The sequence below is a fragment of the Neovison vison genome, chromosome 6, assembly GCF_020171115.1.
Source record: "Neovison vison isolate M4711 chromosome 6, ASM_NN_V1, whole genome shotgun sequence".
NCBI lineage: Eukaryota > Metazoa > Chordata > Mammalia > Carnivora > Mustelidae > Neogale > Neogale vison.
The window spans coordinates 77765743-77788464 of NC_058096.1; the positions used below are offsets into that span (position 1 = coordinate 77765743).

Genomic DNA, 22722 nt, shown 5'->3' on the forward strand with positions numbered 1-22722 from the left:
AGGGTTAACCGACTGAGCCGCCCAGGTGCCCCTCTTTTGTGTGAGATCTCCTCTTCCTCAAATTTCAGCTGCACCAGATTCCCCTGGAAGACTTACAAACCACAAATGTCTGAAAAAAAATCACAAATGTCTGCCACCCCCCCCATCCCCGTTCGTTCTCTCCCTCTCCCTCGGCCCTCACTCAGTAGGTCTAACAGGTTTCCAGATGATCGTAATGCTTCTGGTCCCAGCACTTTATGAACTGCTCACCTAAACCAGTACTTCTCCGAGCTATTCATGTGACCGTCCCCTACTTATCCACGGTTTTGGCATCCGCAGTTTCGTGAGTCAGTCTCCAGAAACAGGTGATTCTCCTTCTGACGAATCAGCAGAAGGTCAGTCCCAGCGTCTCGCTGCCTGCGTCGTTCCCTCTCTTCATCTCCTCGCGCAGGCGTTTGAGCGTCTCACATCATCTCAAGAAGAATGGTGAGTAAACACAATAAGGAAGTTTGAGAGGGAGATCCCGAGTATGTACGTGGTGGGACAAACGTGGTGTAGGTGCATTTCAGTACTATCCGAGATGTCAGGTGCCCCCTGGGGTTCTTGGAAAGTAGCCTCCATGGATAAGGGAGAGACTACCCGCAAAAAAACAGTCAAGTTATACTTCACACGGGGTAAACTTAAGGGATAAACCTTTGTTAGGGAGAATGCTCTGGATGTTTTTTGTTTGTTTGTTTGCTTGCTTGCTTTTTAGGGAGAATGAGGGAGAGAACGTGCGCAAGGGTGTGTGTGTGTGTGTGTGTGTGTGTGTGTGGCGGGGGCAGAGGGACAGGAAGAGACAAGGTCTTCAAGCAGGCTCCATGCTCAGCATGTTGCCCAGTGCCGCAAACCTTGATCTCGTGACCCTGAGATGCCCTGACCCAAAATCAAGAGACGGAGCCACTCACGCACTCCATGCTCTGGGTGGATTTTGTGTTGCTTGGTCTACCCTTCCCGCTGCCTTGGGTGAGCTCTCCTACATCATTATGAGAACCTGGTAGGGGGCTCCTAGAGGTGAAACCATGAAAATGTTGGGACCTCTCTTAAGACTACAGCTCCCAGGACTTTCTCACTCTCAGCTAGTCCACATTCACCCTCCAGCGGTTTGCAAAGATTAGCATTTTGGTATTATGGCTGTAGTGGCCTCTGCTTCAGGTAAGCAGCAGGGCTGAGACTCTCTGGATTAGCCTGTGTATTATTTTATTATTGCTACTGTAACAGGTTACCCCAAACTTGATGTCTTAAAACAAAACAAATTTATTATCTTTTGGTTCTGGAAGTCAGAAGTTTGCATGGGTCTCATTGGGCTGGTTGGAAGGGTGACATTTCTTGGGGAAGTTCATGGTACAATCTTTTGTCTGCGTTTTTTCCACTTCCTGAAGCCCACTTGCATCCCTGATGGTGAATTTGTTTCCCCATCTTCCAAACCATTAACATAGGGCAGGGAACTTTACACACTGCCACCTTTATGATTCTCTTCTGTCTCACTCTCCCATTTCTGAGGTACTTTTTTGATTGCATTAGGCCTAATCAGAAATTTCTGTATTTTAATATTAGTTGATTATTGACCATGGTTCCACCTAATATCTTAATTTCCTTTTGCTGTGTAAAGTAACATAGTTACAAGTTCCAGGAATTAGGATGTGGACTTCTTTGGGTAGCTGTTATTCTGCCTGTCATCACCTGTCTCTCTCAGATTTCAGGGGTGGTTTGCCCTCCAACGCGAGTCCCTAATGGGTCTAAGAACAGTTGCTGATTTTCTGTTTGTTCAGTGTTCTCTTCTTCAAGGACAGTAGTAAACTCTTCTAAATTGGGATTAACACTTTACATGTTGGGGTTAACACTGAAAGTAGTGAAGACTTATTCATACGAGGTCTAGAGTTTTTAAATACCACTAACTGATTCTCTTACATCATTTGTCTTCAGCATTAGATACACAGATTTTAAGAGAGAAGATGTGGAAGGAAGTTAATCTCTCTGTTATAACTGTTTAAATTCTTCAAATTTAAAGCAAAAGACATAATACCAAGATTTACATTTCATAGAGAGGGCTGATACAGTCTTTTGAAAATAAGAGGATAATTGTAGTACACACTGAGAAGACTATGACTGAATTATAATCTGATAGCCATGCCTTGTATCATGTTTTATATATATAGTCTGCACTTCAAAATGTATATTCTATTGCAATTAATTAGGTTATTCTGTAAAATTCTTTTTTCAACTTAGAGCACATCATTCTAGGGAAATTAAAATGCACGTATATATCACTTAAACTATTTTCCTACCATAGACAATGAGTATGTTTAGATATAACTCTAAAAGCCATGGGTTTAATCTGAATCTGTTAGGAACAGGAAAAAAAAGTTTAAAAATTACCCACACACTGTGATTTTCTTAGACATCGTTGTTGAAATGTACATGCTGGAGAAGACAATTGCAAAATGACATAAAAATATGCTAGGAGACACAACACAGTTTTGTTGCAATACAAAAGGCATTATTGCATTATTATGTATGCATTATTACCAGGATCCATAATTTGATGATAATTATGCTAACTTGTTCTCGAATCTTTTAGACTAATGTTGATGTACTTTTTTCATTTCCCTCAGGCAAAACATCTCAAAATAAATTCTCCCCTTTCTTGTCTTTTTACAGTGTAACCATATAGCCAGCTGGGGACTTAGGAAATACGGTAAGTTGTGAGGCATCCAGCTCCTTACCAGAGAGGACTTCTCATCCCATTAAATCAAAGGGTGCACGCTGGCAGCCTCAGATAAAGCTGGGTCTGCAGATACATTTTCCTCAGACCATATCTAGTTTTAAAAATTAAATTAGTTTCCAACATTTAAAAATCAGAAGATTCAAGTTTTTAAATTTTGGATTTCCAGTTTTTATATTGGAAACATATTTCCATCCGTCAATAGAAGACTGATCTGAGGAGAAATTCTCTTCTTGGGAAGGGGCCCAGAGAGACGCAGGATGGTATGCCTCTTCAGCTGGCAGAATTGCTACCATTCTGTATTAAATTGTACTTGGTTTATGCATTAGTGTCCCCTGTAGGCATTTGAGTTTGCGCTGCCTGACTCTCCTCTGCTTCCCCAGTCCTGGGTTCAGATCACTAACATCACCATCTCTTTGTAGTGGCCATGAGGATGGAATTACATAGGAGGGACTATCCATAGAAATTCTAATGTGCATAAACAGCTGAATCTGTTAACCAGTGTTTGTAATCATTGGTATGCTCTAAAACTTGTAAACCACAGTTGAAAGGAAGTCTTGTAGCCAGATAATGTCTGACTCATTTTTTGTAGTGTGACTAATTATACTATAAAAAGTATTTTTAAAATCCAGCTAGGATTCTTTGGGCTCATGAAACATAAAAACCACTCAAACTCAAATGGATTTAAAACTAAAAGTCAGGGGACGCTCAGTGGGTTAAAGCCTCTGCCTTCGGCTCAGGTCATGATCCTAGGGTCCTGGGATGGAGCCCCGCATCAGGCTCTCTGCTCAGCAGGGAGCCTGCTTCCTCCTCTCTCTCTACTTGTCTCTCTGCCTACTTGTGATCTCTGTCAAATAAATAAATAAAATCTTAAAAAAAAAAAAAAAAGCTAAAAAACTAGAAGTCAGGAGTGAGGGTTGGAATCTAGGAGAACATTTAAGAAACCAGTAGTGAGAGCAGCAGAATTAAGAGGCAGGCCAGGTGCTGATCACTCAGGGTTTGCATTCTCTTTCTCTCTGTAAGTGTTTCAGTTTCTTTGTGCATTTCTTATAATGCCTATTTTTCACTTTCTTTCAGTTACTTTCTCCTTCCGATTGTAACCTTCAACTGCCACATTGGGGCCACCCCACTCACGACCTTTATCAGTTACTACTGGTTGGTTCTCTGAGAAAGGCTCTGACTGGTCCAGCTCACTGCTGGAAACTGGCAACAGAAATCAGAAAACAACATGCAGTTTCTTGATTGGTAGCTTTTGGCTAGGACCCTGTCCTATCCAGTCAGTCATACCTAGTAGTGTGTTGACATTATTATGAACATCATCACTGTCATCTCTTACCATCACAGTCAGTATCACTGCTGACATTTATTTGATACTTACTAAGTGCCAGACAATCTCCTAAAAACTCTAGACATGATTCATTTAATCCCAATAACAATTTGGGAGGCAGATACTATTTTGACCATATTTTATAGAGGAGGCCAGTGAGCATGGTTGTGCGTGTTCAGCAGGGACTTGAAGGCAAGGGCGGTTTCCCTTCCAACTAGCCTAGGGTGGGACAAGCAATAATAGACGTGTCTAGAACAAACTATTTTCCCTTTGGGCTTGCAAAATAGGAGGTTCACAGAGAATTACAGGGTAATCCCTTCATTGAGAAATTACTAAAACTGGTTTGCAATTTGCTTTGTTTGCACAGTTGTGCATCTCTCTAAATGTTTTACAGGCTGGTACAGTCAGCATTTGAGACAGGGCAAATCCAGAGCCAGATTTTAAAGTATATAGAGTTTTTTTGCTCCCATCACCCTTTCCATGTGCTCAGATTTCATGCAGCTCCTTTCTTTCTACCCTCTTCCCCTTTCCTCAGTCTCTTCTGTTGCTAGGTGGATCCATTAGTTCCTTCCTCTAAAGATTTAATCTCACTCTCAGATTTTTACCACACCATGAACATGGGACTTGACATGGTGGGACAGTGGCTAGATTGGGGGCATGCTTAAGAATGAAAGTTGCATGCTGTGGGAGGTAAGTCAGAGGCCAGAGCAAGCTTTGGGGTGAGTGAACATAGTGAGATAAACCTTGCCAAGCGAATGATGTGTCAACTCTCTTATAACCACACTGCTTTGGGTATGTTATAAATTCATTTGTTTATACCACAGACTTCTTGAACATAGCTACATGTTCATTGGACTACCGAAGACCACATGCCCCAGATTTTCTGTCACTGGGTGGTCTCAATAGGCCTCTGTTCGTTCCTTCCTAAGACAAATATTTATTGAGTCCTTCCCATGTACCAGACACTTTTCAGGTGCTTGGGCTCCAGTGGTGTATAGAACAGTAATACTCCTTACCCCCAAGAAATTCACATAACAGAGACTGGCAATAAACAAAAAGTCAGCCTGGGATTTCTGTTGACAACATTTACGTGATGTACTCTTTGAACATCAAGTCAAGCCTGACCAAGGGTTCCCCGTTAAAACAAAAGTCACCTTGCAGCTTCTCTGTAAGCCTAGTGGGTAAGCGTCAAGTTAGCTCAAAATTCCCTCCTAAATACCAGCTTCCCCATGTTATTCTGTGGATGAATTATGTTTCCTGGCCAACTTCCAACATTTTTTTACACTCTTAGTATCTTAATACTCTTCTTCTTATCCTACCCTGCCTTCAGAAATAATCTAATGTCGGTCACGTATACTTTTAATAGGAATTTAAATCATCATATCACCTTCCTTAGGCACATGGTCATGTTATTCTGTGTTTAAAAAGTTGAATGAGAGTGACGCTCCCTTACTACAGAAATTTGAAAAGTCAGGGTAAAGATGTAGCGACTACCAGGGAACAAGCCTGTCAAAATACACATCTCTTTTATTACATGTGAGCCTGGCCTTCATTCAGTGTTTCCTCTGGTTTTAATTAGAAGCAGAAGTACCTCACACCTTCTAAAAATGCTCAAGGGTGATGCAGAACTAAGTGTCTTTTCCTAATATTCCCAAGCTTAAACTTCTCAATTACAGCTGCTTGCCAGCTTTCTTTGTTAGTACAGTGCCAGCTTCCAGTAGAGGAGACTCCTGTGGCGCTGTAGCTGGCCTCTTAGGGAGGAGACAGGCAGCTGGAAGTCCCTGACTGGTCTCACACAAAGGGACCTTCACTAGAGAGGCAGAGGGTCCAAAATAAATTTAAGTAGCTGAAAAGAGCAGTGACTTCCATTGCCTCATGGGGAAGTTAAGGCAGAGTGCACCTATTTATTTCTGACAATTTAAGGCCTCATTAACTAGATACGGCTTAGGGTAATTTAATTGTGTCGAAAGAAAAAACACCCATCAGTGCATTTATTAGGTGTATCCCTATTATTAGAACCTTTATATTTTATACTTCATATAGGGTGGAGACAAGACCTTGCTCTATAAATGATCAGGAAGGTGTTTCTTGTGTGTTTAAGTCAGACTAGAAAGTGTCCAGCCATGTACTAATGGCAACCCAGCCTCTAAAAATAAACTCTGTGTCTGTTACTTACAATGCTGGCTTCATTGAGAATCTATTTTACATGGTTTTTCCATGGCCAGAAAAAAAGAGGTGTGGTTCTTACTGCAAACACTTTTTGAAAATCTATTTGATGATTTTGTAGAACCCATAAAACGTCTAAGGATTACTCATATTTCTGGCTTCAGAGTAACTGAAATGATCATAGTGATTGTTTTTTAACTCCCTACAGATGTTGGAAAATTACAAGTCTAGTGCTTCATAAAAATATCACTCTACCTATGCCTGACTCCTTTATTTTAATGAATGAAATTCTTTAAAGCCCTGGAATTATGCATGTTTGGTTTCTCTAGGCAATAATTAAGATTAACTAATTATACAGAGCTCCAGAAAATTGAAACTGAGTTGCTATATTTCATGAACTTCTATCAAAATAAAACAAGGGTTTTTTTCTTCTTTTTCTGCTTTTATTGCCCCCCTTTTCTCCTTATGTTCTATTGAAGGATGGATAATAATGCTCCTGTTGAGGGGCTGGGGAGAATAGGGCAAATTTTTCCCTGTTAAAACATTTTCTTATGAAAGATTATGTGAAGTAAGAAGTAATACAAGAAGCAGTGATAACAGCCCACCTTCCTGAGGTTTCCTTCCCACATTTTACACATGGGCAACTGGTATGTAAGAAAGATGAAGTCATTGACGAAGGTCAAAAATCAATTAGGAAAAGAACAAGGACTAGGAAGTATGTTCTCCAGACTTCTGGTCCAGTGCTCTTGCCACTTAGAAAGAACAATGGTGGGATGGAGATTTTTATGAGCATAACAGCAAATGATCAGATTTCTTTAGATGCATGATGCATTGTTTATAGCAAAGCCTTTAGAAAACTTTCATAAAGAAGGAAGAACTGAGCCTACCAGTTAAAAAAGAAGTGGAGAGAGAAAGTTATTTCACTTTTAATATTTTGTTGATGATCTAGGGAAAATTCTGGAGAGGTTAGAATGGACAGCAAGCACTTATCAGCAGTTGGTAGATTCAGCTGGCTTTCAATACATTTCCTTACTAGTGAATGAAATCTGCACCAAAGCAAGCATACGAATTGGGTATTTCCAGACCCAGAAAGCAAAAACTTCTCTATTCAAGCCATTTAACCATCAGAGTTTCCCCTTCAAACTAACCAGAATGACCCTGGATGAGTTAAATACAAAAGGAATTTCTCAAAAAGCTTGTGGGGGTACTCACAGAATTTGTAGCAAATTTTTAATATTAGGCTCAGAAAACAAGCAGGAACCAAGAAAGACTGAACACCAGGAACACAGCTAAAGTTACTCCTCAGGAAACACTAGGATAAAATTATGGCCACAGCTGCAGGATGCCAGATATTGCCCCACCACCACCGCTACCCCCAATCTTGGACCTTTTCTGCCATTGGAACCATTGCCAGTGCTGACCCTGGAACTGTTGTCTCTGCTATTTGTACCAGGACAATATCTCCTTTGTCCCTGCATCTTTGCATACCTCACTCCAAAGTGGATTTACGGGTTGAGAGTGTATGACTGGCAATATCAATGTTATATGCTTTTATCCTAGCTGCTGCAACAGCAAGCACCTGCCATTTTTTCCTTTTCTGGATATCGAGGATAATAGATAATTCCTTACCACATTCCTTGCCCAGGAAGGAACGGTGTACACATAATAGGCAATCAGCATCACCAGTAACGCCAGCTTAATAGATATCCAAGGCAAATTGTGTTACTATTATGCAGTTAGGATGGGAAAAGATGGCCAGTATTCAACAACATCTACATGATAAACACTTAAAATTATAAAGAAGAAAAGGAGCTGCATAACCCAATCGATGTGTAACAAAGAGTTGTCTCCCCTCCAAAATCTAATTCAAGCCTTGCACTACCTGGTTTGATCACCTTAAATAGAGTTTGTTCTGGTAAAGCAAGGTGGATACAAGGTCACAGGGTAAGCCAGGGCTGTATTTGTTTGTGCATCATTAATATCATCACTGTTATATTTTCACTGATGTCATTTGCATCATCTGGCAGGCTTTGATTTCTAATGCCTAACTTGTTACTTCTTCTAACCTGAAACATTTTTTTTTAACCCTCTGAAGATGAAGAAAAACAAACAAACAAAAAAAATGAAAAGGACTAAATATCCGGAAGTCAATTTCAGAGTAATCAATTATATAGAACGAAGTGCCTGGCTAGGACATAATATGGAAGGGGGGTCTTTTTTCTTTCTCCGATCTTGTCTCTATTCATTTTTCATTGTTTGCTATAGGAATCTTGTGACTCTAGTGAAAATACAAGACCAGGAATCACGTGATTCTATACTTTTATGGAAAGAACATGATTTGGAAGACTGGACTCTAATTTCATGTTTGCCGTAAATCCTAAAATCATAAGTAGAGTTTGCTTTAAAAGATAACTTACTATGTGCTAAAGTGAGAAAAACAAAATCAGCCTTTTTTTTTTATTTTTTAAAGATTTTATTTATTTATTTGACAGAGATCACAAGCAGGTAGAGAGGCAGGCAGAGAGAGAAAGAGGAGGAAGCAGGCTCCCTGCTGAGCAGAGAGCCCGATGTGGGACTCCATCCCAGGACCCTGAGATCATGACCTGAGCCGAAGGCAGAGGCTTAACCCTCTGAGCCACCCAGGCGCCCCCAAAATCAGCCTTTTAATGATGATCCTTGACACTCAAGTCTTTAGACAGGTAACCAACCTTGAAGTTACAGAGGGGATTTTCTTTATTAGGAAGCAAGGGGAATTCTTTTCACATAATCTGTAGTTTTTATGGAGCTGACTTCTGGACAATGACGATTTTATAAATCATCTTTGGACCGTGTTAATTTTCTTTTTTTTGGGGGGGCATGTTAATTTTCTGATAAAAACTCTCATCCTTATCATCAAAGCATATTTCACTATAATCCTATTTTTCCCAAATGTGAACTTGACAAATTGTAGCATGCAGTGCACACCAGCTCTATTATGTGCCCAAGATCATGTGTTAGAACCTTAATAATCATATTCATAATACTGCATACAGAAATCAGTTTCATAAAAGAAAATCCTGGTATATGGTGGCATAAATTAGAAAATGCACCAGAAAATGATTTCTAGACATAATAACATTAAAACATTTGAAAAGATTAATCATCAACTTGAATATGAACCCTCTATAGAACTTGTGTCCCCTTTTGTACCTTCTCAGGCTAAATGTTCTTAATGGAAGACAATAAGATAGAAGTGTGAATTGTCAGCAATATTTATGCTAATTTTTGAGGAAAAGAAACTAAATAGTTTCAAGTAATTTTTGAGCAAAAATGACCAACGTTCTTAGTCCCTAGTCATAGGGAAAAGGGAATAAGAACTGTAGGAGAATTATTTATATAGCACTTTATTTTGATCATTTTAATTAAAAAACATTAAATTTGTAAAACCAAAGAAGTCAAGTATTTACCAGTCTAAGCTCTAGATAACTGAAATTTGCCTTTGGTATTTAATATACTTGTTGAAGTGTGGATAAAAGCTATAGTTTCTTTTTCTATTTTTTACTATTCATCTTTGGCACTTAGAGTAGATTGGCTAGTTATTGGGTGTGGATGTCTGTGGTTTGAGTTTTTCTCCTGAAAAATCAATATTTACTTAATAATTTTTAAGACCAAATTATTGTCTGTTTTTTCATGGTGGTCCTGATACTTTCCAGTTGTAAAGTAAAATCGGCTGCGATTTAAGAAATTCACATGGGTTAAGGCTGAACAGAGAATTTTGGTTCTTTAAGAATTAAAACTCGGCTGGTCACAGCCTCTTATTATCTTTTTTCCCCTAAATAAAGGGTCATTTTTATTTTGGAGAATGATCCTTGTTGAATCTGTGAGTCATTCCAAGACAAGTTTTAATGTGAATTTTTATTTCCTCCTAATTAAACTCAAAGGGTGTCCTAAGTTCTCCGATCTCCACTTTCCATACAATATTATATATTCTAAACAAAGATTAAGAAGGTGAATGAATTCACACCGACAAAAATGAATACTTTGGTCTTTGCAAAATCAAGCCAATTCCTCCTGAGCCAAGATGAAGAATATATTATTGTTCTGATATATTAAGCCAGCTTTTTTCAATTATTTAAAAAATACCCCTTTAATTAAAAAAGCATAAAATTCTACTTTAAAATATTTTGTTTTAAAAAGCCAATTCATCTTTAGAAAAGCTTAAGAGAACATAAAGAAGGATTATCGTCTTTCATTTTGCAGAGGAAAGTAATAATAATCACTTACTGAACCATTATCCATACAAAATAAAGCCTGGAAAAAAGGTTAGAATTTGGACAATCTTGGCATCTGGGATAAGTTTAGAAAAATAGGAAAGCCACATTAAAACAAAAAACAAAACAAAACAAAAAGAAGTTTTTTAAAACCAAAAACAGACCAGATGTTGACCGTTGGATGTCAATGGCAACAGGAGAAAACAACACATGTGGATTCAATGTTCTTTCTGCAGACAGAATCTCAGAAAAAAACATATTTTTTGAGCAATCTGACCAATTATGTTTGACTGTAAACCACTGTCTAACACACCCTACTACATTCCTATCCCTGGAAAAATAGAAGGGATGGAGATGAATAGGCCTAAGGGATAGGCCCAGACCTCAAGGAGAAGAGTCAGAAAATTGCCAGTAATTGAAATAAATAAAAACTCATACTGCATGGATATAATCCACCATTAAGCATCATACTGCATTTTCATCTGCCTGCAGGAAAACTGGCTAGATATTTCATGACCTACATATCAATTATGAAATAAAATTAAGAAATTATAAAATTAAGAAAATAAGTCTTGCATTTATTTAATTTGTAGAGAATCACCCAGCTGGAAGGTTAAAAATGGGTTTGGTATTAACTGTATTTTTAGTCTCCACAAACCTGTTCCCTTTTATGTGATCCCTACCTTATCTAGGGCCATTTTCTACCAATCAGATTCTAAAATATGTCTAGAGCTACAAGAAAGAAAAACCCAGAATGGAATTCTGAACCTGAGACGCTTCATTAGGTTTTTTATTTGCCGCTTCATTTCTGTATGATACGGAAATTAAATTCTCTGGGCCTTTTTTTTCCAAACAAGTATTCCAATAACTGGTAGTTAGGTCATGGGGTCATGATGTCATCTAATAAACAAGAGTGGAAACACAGAGTTCCTTCTTAGGAGGACTTCATAGTCTAACATAGGAAGGATGCAAAGGAATTGACCATGATAATATAGTGTAGATAGCTGCTGAGCTATAGGAATGCACAGGAAATCCTGAAAATACAAGTATGTGCACTTAATCCAGCAGGTGGGGTGGGGTGGGATGGGGTGGACTGGGGGACACAGAAGTCTTCCCTAAACAGGCATCTGAGAAAGAACATGAAGGCCTGAGAAGTCCTGAGAAATCCCAGAACCTGTAAGTTGTTGCATCAAGAGAGGAGATTTGTTTTATTCACTGATGTATCTCTGGTGCCTAGGAAAGTTTGGAGTACAAAGTAGGTTCAAGACCATGAATGACTGAATAAATAAATCTAATAATTTGATTATTAGAATAAACAGCCTGGAATTAGCTGTTGAATGAGAGACTATTTTAAAGGGACAGAAATGGAAGAAAGCAGGGAGACAAAGATGAGGCTCTTGCATAGTCTAGGTACAGAATGATGGAGGAGTAGATGAGGGGAGTGAGAGCAAAGATGGAGGAATGGAGGTGTATTTCAAAGTATAATCAAAGGGACTTGGTCTTAAGGAGAATGAAAGGGATTGAGGAGGACCACTGTGTGGCTGAAGGCATTTGGTTGTGCTCCTTTCAAATCAAAGAGTGGGAAGTGAAGATAAATCCGAATAAGCAGGAGTTAAGGAGCATTAGTAGTTAAGTGATTGAGGTATTTAACTAATATAGTATTTCTTCTAACCTTATTCTAATTTTTTATCATAAGGAAAATATGTTAATATTTTGTTTAAACATTTTAGCAGTTATTTTTTTTCAAAGACCATAATTATATTTCTTAGTGTTAGGCTTATGGATGATTTTTACTTTCTTCTTTATATGTTTTGATTGTCTGAATATTTCACAATGATCATATAATTACAGGGTGGGCACATTTTATACAAGGGATGCATCTCTGAAACTCTTGTATAATAATACTTGCAAAATGCAAGACTCAGTCCCTCAAAGCAGAGCTGTTATTTCTATATAATACCTACAATGGTGCCACCATTAGTACAAATACAATTTACAATTTACTATCATTTTCAAAATATTATTGGGGGTGCAGAGATTAATATCACTTTTAAATTGATGAATCAGTACAGACTTGGAAAAAATTTTACAGTAATGGAAATTCATACAAACTAAATGCACATAAAAGGTATATACTTAGGGAAAAAATCTGTTTGCTTTTTGAGCAATTGTATGTTTGAAAAGAAAATAACCATTTATGTATGATTTAGGATTTTTAATTGCATGGTTTAATACTCTGTTCAGACAAGGATACCTAAATCAGGCACCATGGCCATGTACTGATATTGAAATGTAAGAGAATTACCTCAGAAAAAAATAAAGCCCAGAATCCACTTGGCAACTCAAAACTCAAATGGATAGAAAATGTTACAGATATTTATTTAAATTTCTTTTTTTTTCCCTCAATCTTCTTCTTTTTTTTAAAATTATGGTGTGTTGATCACCATACAGTACATCATTAGTTTTTGATGTAGTGTTCCATGATTCATTGTTTGTGTGTAACACCAGTGCTCCATGCAATGCAGGTCCTCCTTAATACCCATCACCAGGCTCACCCATCACCCCATGCTCCTCCCATTTGAAACTCTGTTTCTCAGAATCCATAGTCTCTTGTGGTTCATCTCCCCGTCTGATTCCCACCCCCTTCATTTTTCCCTTCCTTCTCCTCATGTTCTCCATGCTATTTCTTATGATGCGTAAATAAGTGAAGCCATATGATAATTGAGTTATTTCACTTAGTGTAGTCTACTCTAGTCCCATCCATGTTGATGAAAAAGCTGGGTATTCATCCTTTCTGATGGCTGAGTAATAGTCCCTTGTATATATGGACCACATATTCTTTTTTTGTCTGTTGAAGGTCATCTCAGCTCTTTCCATATTTTGGTTATTCTCGACAATGCTACTATGAACGTTGGGCTAAATTTCTAGGTAATAAGCAACATATGAATTGTTTTTACAAGTTTGTGTAACATTCTTTAAACAAAAATAGAATTTAAAATGTATATTGACTTTTAATTATCTCTGTAGTTTCCATCTCATCCAGTCTCTGAGAACCCAAAGAAACTCATTGAGTCCCCAGTTAAAAGATGCCTGGGTAATCTTTGTGGCCATTTTGCAAACACACTGTATCTTCTGTCTTCATGAAAAGAACCTTGAGGGATCTTCTTTTTATCCATCTGAGTTTATCCATCTCTATGTGTGTGTATGGGGAGTGTCGGGGGAGGGATGTGAAGAGAGAATGTTTCAGCATTTTCACCAAGGTGCAATGGACATAATTGAAGGAATCAAAAACTTAGATGCTGAATGTAACAAGAGGAATTAATGTCTAGAGGTCAGACCCCTTATGGCTGACCCTCACTCTACCCTTATACACCACACATCACACACATAGTGATGTGTGTGATGACTAACTGGTTTCTGCCTCTGTTTCTTCCTTTTTTAGGACATATGTGTATTCTTTCTCATTTTAGTTCATAATCATCAAAGTTTTACTTTGACTCTTTCCATGAGCCAGAAGTCTCTCTAGGACCTCTCAGATAAACTAAGAGCACTTACTTGCTTTGTCTTCCAATAGAATGTTACTGATTGGGGAGCATCTTGAGACAATCCATGCTCTACTTACTAAAGTAGTCTGTGATTTGTCTCAAGACAGAAACACATGACTTGAAGCCTTCAATGAAGAGCCACCCCCTCTACCCCTTCACGAAATGTGGGAAGTAGAAGTCATCAGAGGCCTTCAGAAACCTTTTTGTAAGACAGTTTATGAAATGTAGCATAAGTACACATAAACCTAGACAGACATACAAATATATACTTGTTTACCCAGGTTGAAACCCTGAACCTTCTGAAGTCAGCCATTCATGAGAAGGTATTTCATTATTCATAGACTGGTTACAAAATATGTGCTTATTTTCCAGGAAATGTAAGTAGAAAAAGACATGCCCCTGCTGTTAAATAGAACACTATCTGTGCTGAAGACATCTGTGCCTCCAAAAATATGACTTCTCTTCAGGTGCCAGAGCTGGTCAAAGGCTGGCTTACATACTACATAAGCACTTTCTCCTTACACTATGCTTGCATATGGTTTGATAAATAACATTGGGTGTCTGCAAGTCTTAGCTATAATATTATTTGTCATTTGGAAAATGTGAGTAGTTGTATCTATTTCTTTTTATATGGAATTTTATTTTCCTATTTACCTTCCTAAATGAATAAAATTTTAGAAATTTAATATAACATGGGAAATGTACTTTAAAAAGATCATATCAGAGTTCTTTGATGCTTTTCTTCTGTTTACAATCAGTGGATTACAAGAAAGAATGCTCATTTTGGGCTTTTCTGGGAAATATTTGTCATCATTTCTATGCCTCAGTGTGATTTTTAGTTTAAGTGAATGAGGTCCATTAAAGTAGTCCAGACATCAAAAGCAGGGGATCTGAATATGCAGATATTTTTCAGTTTTACATATACCACACAACTGTTCTGTAAACCCCAAATTCCTTGATTTTCCTGCTATAAAATATAGAGAAAATAGAAAAATTTGTTAATTGGGCCCTCAATTGTGTAAAAACAGTGCTTCTCCAAACAAACAAAGCAGGAATGTTAACATAGTTTTTCTTATGATTCCTCAACCTCTCTACTACAAAATTACTAACAATGGAATTTGAGAACAGATTTTCTAACTGCATTGTTTAAACCAACTCAACACAGTGTATGGTCTTATCACAAACATAAGAAATACACATTGTTAGTAAGATGCCATGTTTTAAGATAGATTTTAAATACTCATAAAATACCTATTGGGATATATCCAGATATAGATATAAACATCAAATGTGCTTTAAATTAAAAAAAAAGCTGAAGTATAATTTATTTTTATTTAGATGTAGTTTTAGAAAGCCAGTAAGGGAGAGATAAAGGGATATTTGCTACAAATAAGAATAAATAGGTGCAAATAAAGGATTAATCACTTTCAAAAGGAGGAGCAAAGGAGTTTTTTTTTCCAATTTATTTATTTTCAGAAAAACATTATTCATTATTTTTTCACCACACCCAGTGCTCCATGCAAGCCGTGCCCTCTATAATACCCACCACCTGGTACCCCAACCTCCCACCCCCCCACCACTTCAAACCCCTCAGACTGTTTTTCAGAGTCCATAGTCTCTCATGGTTCACCTCCCCTTCCAATTTACCCAAATTCTCTACTCCTCTCTAACGTCCCTTGTCCTCCATGCTATTTGTTATGCTCCACAAATAAGTGAAACCATATGATAATTGACTCTCTCTGCTTGACTTATTTCACTCAGCATAATCTCTTCCAGTCCCGTCCATGTTGCTACAAAAATTGGGTATTCATCCTTTCTGATGGAGACATAATACTCCATAGTGTATATGGACCACATCTTCCTTATCCATTCATTCGTTGAAGGGCATCTTGGTTCTTTCCATAGTTTGGCGACTGTGGCCATTGCTGCTATAAACATTGGGGTATAGATGGCCCTTCTTTTCACGACATCTGTGTCTTTGGGGTAAATACCCAGGAGTGCAATTGCAGGGTCATAGGGAAGCTCTATTTTTAATTTCTTGAGGAATCTCCACACTGTTCTCCAAAGAGGCTGCACCAACTTGCATTCCCACCAACAGTGTAAGAGGGTTCCCCTTTCTCCACATCCTCTCCAACACATGTTGTTTCCTGTTTTGTTAATTTTGGCCATTCTAACTGGTGTAAGGTGATATCTCAATGTGGTTTTAATTTGAATCTCCCTGAGGGCTAATGATGATGAGCATTTTTTCATGTGTCTGGTAGCCATTTGTATTTCTTGATTGGAGAAGTGTCTGTTCATATCTTCTGCCCATTTTTTGATGTGTTTGTCTGTTTCGTGTGGGTTGAGTTTGACGAGTTCATTATAGATCCTGGATATCAACCTTTTGTCTGTACTGTCATTTGCAAATATCTTCTCCCATTCCGTGGGTTGCCTCTTTGTTTTTTTGACTGTTTCCTTGCACAGCAAAGGAGCAAAGGACTTTTAAATGCTTTTCCCCTAACATCTCAACCCCAAAACCAGACACCAAAAGTCTGTGGGAAACTCTTAATTTAATGAGACAATAAACCACTTCAGAACTATGATTACAGTAGTCTACCTGTTTAAAGGAAGATGTTAAATTATATTTTCTGTAACTGCTGAAATAATAATTGTTTGAAGTCCACTGACCTCTGGGGATTCCTGCTAGGTGCTTAAGTAGCAGTCTATGATCAGCATTCTCCAGTGGACCCCGGAGAGTCTCAATAGTAAGATATTTGGATGTTTGCTCAAGTTATGCTGCAACAGCAAGAAATTCACAATATTGTTTTAAAGAAAATAATCTGAAAGTATTGCAGTTATCTCATAACTAGGCATAATCACCCTAGTTTTATACTTTCAGTCAGTATTTTTTTTTCAAGAAATCAATGTAAAATACAGCATAGTTTTAAGCAATATTCTTCAGTTCATGTTTCTATCTTGATTACTTGGATAAATGGTATATCAATGACATAGTTTTAGCTGCATTAATGGAAAGCTCAAATAACATGGAGTAAAATCATAGGAAAATACTTAATTTACTGAACAATGAGTCTAAAAATTGGCTCAGCACCATTATGATATAATCCAAGTTGATGATTATCATATTTTGGCTTGACCACTTTAGGTGTATCACCTTTTCATTTCCATGTTCATTATTTCGTGGTCACAATAGTACTGCTGAATCATATTCGGAAGAAAGATAGGAAGATAAGGTCAAGAATGACATCGATAACTTGTTCTCTTATGCTTACCTCTTTTTGAATTGTCATTTCTCCCCTTTCTTGTCATATTTATTTTTTAAAATATTAATTTTTTAGACTATTTTTAGGTTCATAATATATTTAAGGAGAGGGTGCAGAGATTTTTTTATATATTCCCTGCTAAACACATATATATCCTCTTCCATTATCAACATCACTCAGCAGAACAATATATTTGTTACAATTGATGAACCTACATTAACACATCATAATCATCCAAGTTCATAGTTTATGTTAGGGTTCATTCTTGGTGTTGTTCATTGTGTGGGTGTGGACAAATGTGCAGTGGCATATATTCATCATTATATTATGATAAAAAGCCTTTTCACTATCCTAAAAATCCTCTTTGCTCTACCCATTTATCCTTTCCTCCCATCCCTACCTCTGGAAACCATTGATCTTTTTAGTGTCTTCACAATTTTGCCTTTTGCAGAATGTTGTATAGCTGGAGTCACACAAAACGTAGCCTTTTCAGATTGGTTTCTTTCTCCTATTGATATGCATTTAAGGCTACTCCATAGATAATTATTTCTTCTCCTCCTCCTCCTCCCCCTCCTCCTCCCCCTCCCCCTCCTCCTCCTTCTTCTTTAAAGATTATTTAAGAGAGAGAGAGAGAGAGAGTGCATGAGAGGGGAGAAAGTCAGAGGAGCTGAGAGCTCGATGCAGGACTTGATCCCAGGAGTCTGGGATCATGACCTGAGCTGAAGGCAGTTGCTGAACCAAATGAGCCACTCAGGCACCCAGATAATATCTTTTTAGTGCTGAATATATTCCATTGTTTGGATATACCACAGTTTATTTCCATTCACCTATTGAGGAAAATCTTGTTTGCTTTCAGGTTTTGGCAATTATGAATAAAGCTTCTGTAGACATTCATGTGCAGCTTTTTGTGTGGACATGAGTTTTCAGCTTCTTTGGGTAAATGCCAAGGAGTGTATTTTATGGATCACATAGTAAAAGTATGTTCAGTTTTGTAAAAAACCTCCAGACTGTCTTCCAAAGTGGATGTACCATTTTGCGTTCCCATCATCAGTGAATTAGGTTCTTGCCAGCATTTGGTGTTCTCAGTGCTCAAGATTTTGGCCATTCTAACAGGAGTATAGTGGTATCTCACTGATGTTTTAGTTTGCATTTTTCTGATGACATACGATGTGGAGCACCTTCTCATATGCTCATTTCCTTCCATATATCTTCTTTGTTGAAGTGTATATTAAGGTCTTTGACCCACATTTTAGTCAGATTGTTTTCTTATTATTCAGTTTTAAGAGTTCTTTATATATTTTGGATAAGTCCTTTATCAGAAGTGTCTTTTGCAAGTATTTTCTCCCAGTCTATGGTTTGTCTTCTCATTCCCATGACATTGTCTTTCACAGAACAGAAGCTTTTAATTTTATGAAGTCCATATTATTTCTTTCATGAATTGTGGCTTTGGTGCGATATCAAAAAAAAGCATCTCCACACCAGAGGTCATCTAGGTTTTCTTGTACATTATATTCTAGGAGTTTTGTAGTTTTGCAGTTTACATTTAGGCTTGTTACTCATTTTAAGTTAATTTTTGTGTTGGGTATATGGTCTGTTTCTGGATTTAATTTTTACATATAGATGTCCAGTTGTTCCAGCACCATTTATTGAAGAGATTATCTATGCTCTTTTGTGTTGCCTTTTCTCGTTTGTCAAAGATTAATTGACTATATATATGGTGGTCTATTTCTTGGTCCTCTATTCTGTTCCATTGATCTATTTTTCTATTTATTTGCTAATACTACACTATATTGATTACTGTTGCTTTTTAGTTAATTCTTAAAGTCAGATAGTATCATTCTTCCAACTTTGTTGTTCTCTCTCAATATTGGCTATTCTTTTGCCTTCTCCATACAAAAAAACAAAGTCTTTCTCAGAAATCCCCAGAAAACTTCCTCTTAAATTTCACTGGCAGGACTGTTTTACATGGCCATGCCTAATTGTTAGAAAGGTTGAGAAAAAATATATACCTAGACTTTTCACCCTCTATAGAGGAAAGGGAGAAAAATTTTAGCTTTGGTTTTGAAAGCAATTAGTTTTAGTAGTTCTTTTATGAGCCAACAAATAGGGTCTGCTACATTAAGAATATGGTAAATTACAATAGCCCCTTTTTTAAATTTAAATTCAGTTAGCCAGCATATAGTACATCATTAGTTTCAGATGTAGAGTTTGATAGTTCATCAGTTGGATATAACACCCAGTGCTCCTCACATCACCTTCCCTCCTTAATGCCCATCACCCAATTACCCCATTCCCCCCCACCAGCCTCCGTTCAGCATCCCTCAGTTTTTTTCTTATAGTTAAGAGTCTTTCATGGTTTGTCTCCCTTTCTGATTACTTCTCATTCAGTTTTCCCTCCCTTCCCCTGTGATACTCTGTGCTGTTTCTTATATTCCACATATGATAATTGTCTTTCTATGATTGACTTACTTTGTTCAGCATAATACCCTCTAGTTCCAACCATGTCAACGTAAATGGTAAGTATCCATCCTTTTTGATGGCTGAGTAATATTCCACTGTGTATATGAACCACATCTTCTTTATCCATTCATCCATCGATGGACATCTTGGCTCATTCCATAGTTTGGCTATTGTGGACATTGCTACTATAAACATTGGGGTGCACTTGCCCCTTCAGATCATTATATTTGTATCTTACCCAAAGATAAAATAGCTTCTAAATAGGGGTTTGCTATATAAACTAGTAAGTAAGGTCAGCTTTTCCTACCTAGGAAGGAAGAGTTATAAAGGGGTTCTGCTACTAACTTTTCTTCAGGTCCTCTGATACTAAATTTTATGCCCGTTACAATGCTAGGTTTAAGCCAGTGACTCTTAAAGTAGTATTTTTAAATACAATATCTTTAACATAGTATATATAGTCATGAAAGATGATGTCTTAAAATCATTATTTTATACTAAACAGAAATGTGAATGAGTGAAAAATATATAAAACAACATGGATAAATTTTGCAAACATAATATTGAGTGGGAAAAAAGGACATAGATGAGTATATGCCATATGATTCCACTTATATAAAATTTGAAGGTAGGGAAAATTAACCTATGGTGTTAAAAATCAGTTAGTACCTTCTTTTGTGGATAGGGTAGTGACTAGAAGGGCGTATGAAGGAGACTTCTGGGATATAGTAGTATTTTGTTTCTGGACATAAGTCTTCACTGTGCAGATGTGTTTGTTTTGTGAAAATTAATTAACTTATACACCAGTGATCTCTGTGTGTATGTATGTATACACACACACACACACACACACACACTTCAATATGATTTGCTCAAAACAATCAAAAATAAAGTGATTTGATTTGAATTGTCATGTCTCAGAATTGGCTAAGAGTTTTGGAGATTTTAACATTCAGATTTTTCAGGGACCTACCTTTGTGTACTATTTGTGTCAAATGAAAGCTGCATTTCTCTCAGAATTAGGCTGATTTCATCTCAGCTGTTTGAGGCAAGCAATTTGGAAAACAGAAATAAATAATTACAGACACATATACATTCATATATATGTATAAAAATTATTGACTCAGCTCTAAATATTTTTAATTCCCACAGACTATTTATATAAAACTTGGTCTAATTTAAGTTGCATGTTTTAACTCTGAGCACCATGAACTCTGCCATAGTATTAGTATATTCCATAGAAGGAATGGTAGTTTCTGGCAAGTTTAATTAAGTGCACAAAGCATGAGTTTTTAGGGAACACTGTAACTATTGTATTACTTGGAAAAAACACTGGTACTTAAATTTTAGTCATAAAATATTCTTAAAATATACTCATAACTTATGCAGAAGGGGACTTGTACTCATTAGTCCTAGCCAGTGTCAAAGTAAAAGCACATTTTCTACCGTGTTATACAAAAGGATGCTTAATTTAAATCGTAGGATAAATGTGTCTATTTATAAGTAGGTGTAAACTAGCAAGGAAAAAATGTTTTACAAGATGTAGCAAGAGAAGTAATTCTTTTAAAGACTGTGTTTGATTTGAATCTGCACAGGAACTTGTACAAATTTTGCCTATTTATCTAGTGAGGAAAACTTAAAAAGTTACATTTCCAGGTTATAGGCTATAACAAAGTCTTAGGGGATCATGAGAAAGAAATGCTGAGATGTGAAAACATAGTGGGTTAAAGTCTTCTATAAAAGACAGTATCATAGAAAATAAATTAGTAGGATTAAAATTGGTTCCTATGAATTTCTCCACTCTGCATGTTTCTCCAAATATGAACTTAAACTCATGTTCTAACGAGCTGAACTGCAGCATAGTCCCAAATACATTCTCAACATATGCCAAACTGTACAAAAAAGAGCAATAATGCACTGGCAATTCTGGCTTCAACAACTGGCCTTTTTATGCCTGGATAGTATTTCCTTGAATGAATTACTAGCATTTTAGAAGCAGTCTCCAGACTTTCATACCAAAAAAAAAAATTCACTTCTAATCTATAAACCCAGATAGAGAGTTTGGTAGAATGAAGGAGACCTTTATTTTCTTTCTATTTAAAGATTGTATGTATTTTATTTGAGAGAGAAAATGAGAGCAAAAACCTGGGGAGTGGCAGGCAGAGGGAGAGGGAGAAGCAGGCTCCCTGTTGATCAGAGAGCCCAACCTTGATCCCAAAACCCTGTGATCATGACCTGAGCTGAAGGGAGACATTAACTGACTGAGCCACCCAGGTGCCCCTGAAAGACATCTTTCTAATATTACAGAAATCTATGAGAAAAGAGTCCTCAGTGGGAACAAACATAAACATAAAATTATGTTCTCCACTTCTAGGAGTTGGAAAACATTACAAATTACCACAATTAAGTGGTGTCCTCTTATTATTTAATTAAAAGATTTTTGAGTACAGTTGATGCACAATGTTACATTAGTTTCAGTTGCATGATATAGTGATTTGACAACTCTGTATGTTCTGCTATGCTCACCATAAGAGTAGCTACTATTTATCAACCATAAATGCAATTACAGCATTGACTATATTCCCTGTGCTGTGTTTTTTATTCCTGTGATTTACTCACTCATTAATTGGAAGCCTATATCTCCCACCACACTAACACACACATTTTGTCTATCACCCCACTTCCCTTCCCTCTGCCAATCATCAGTTTGTTATCTGTATTTATAGGTTTGATTCTGCTTTTTGTTTATTCGTTTTGTTTTCAGATCCCATTTATGAATGAAATCATAAGATATTTGTCTTTCTCACTCTGATTATTTCACTTAGCATAATACCCTCTAAGTCCATGAATGTTGTCACAGATGGCAAGATCTTATCTTTTTATGGCTCAGTAATATTCCATTGTGTACCACATCTCTTTTATCCTTTCATCTGTCAGTGGACACTTACGTTGCTTCCATATCTTGGCTATTTTA

General features: G+C 37.1%; 1 long non-coding RNA gene across 1 annotated transcript in view; it reads left to right on the forward strand.

Moving 5' to 3' along the window:
* The first annotated feature begins 332 nt into the window (after positions 1-332).
* LOC122908613 overlaps positions 333-22722 on the forward strand; it is a 219900-nt gene continuing 197510 nt past the window's right edge. The window contains exons 1-2 of the long non-coding RNA XR_006384987.1: positions 333-465; positions 2680-2716. This is a non-coding gene — a long non-coding RNA (uncharacterized LOC122908613). The remainder of the gene's footprint in view (positions 466-2679; positions 2717-22722) is intronic.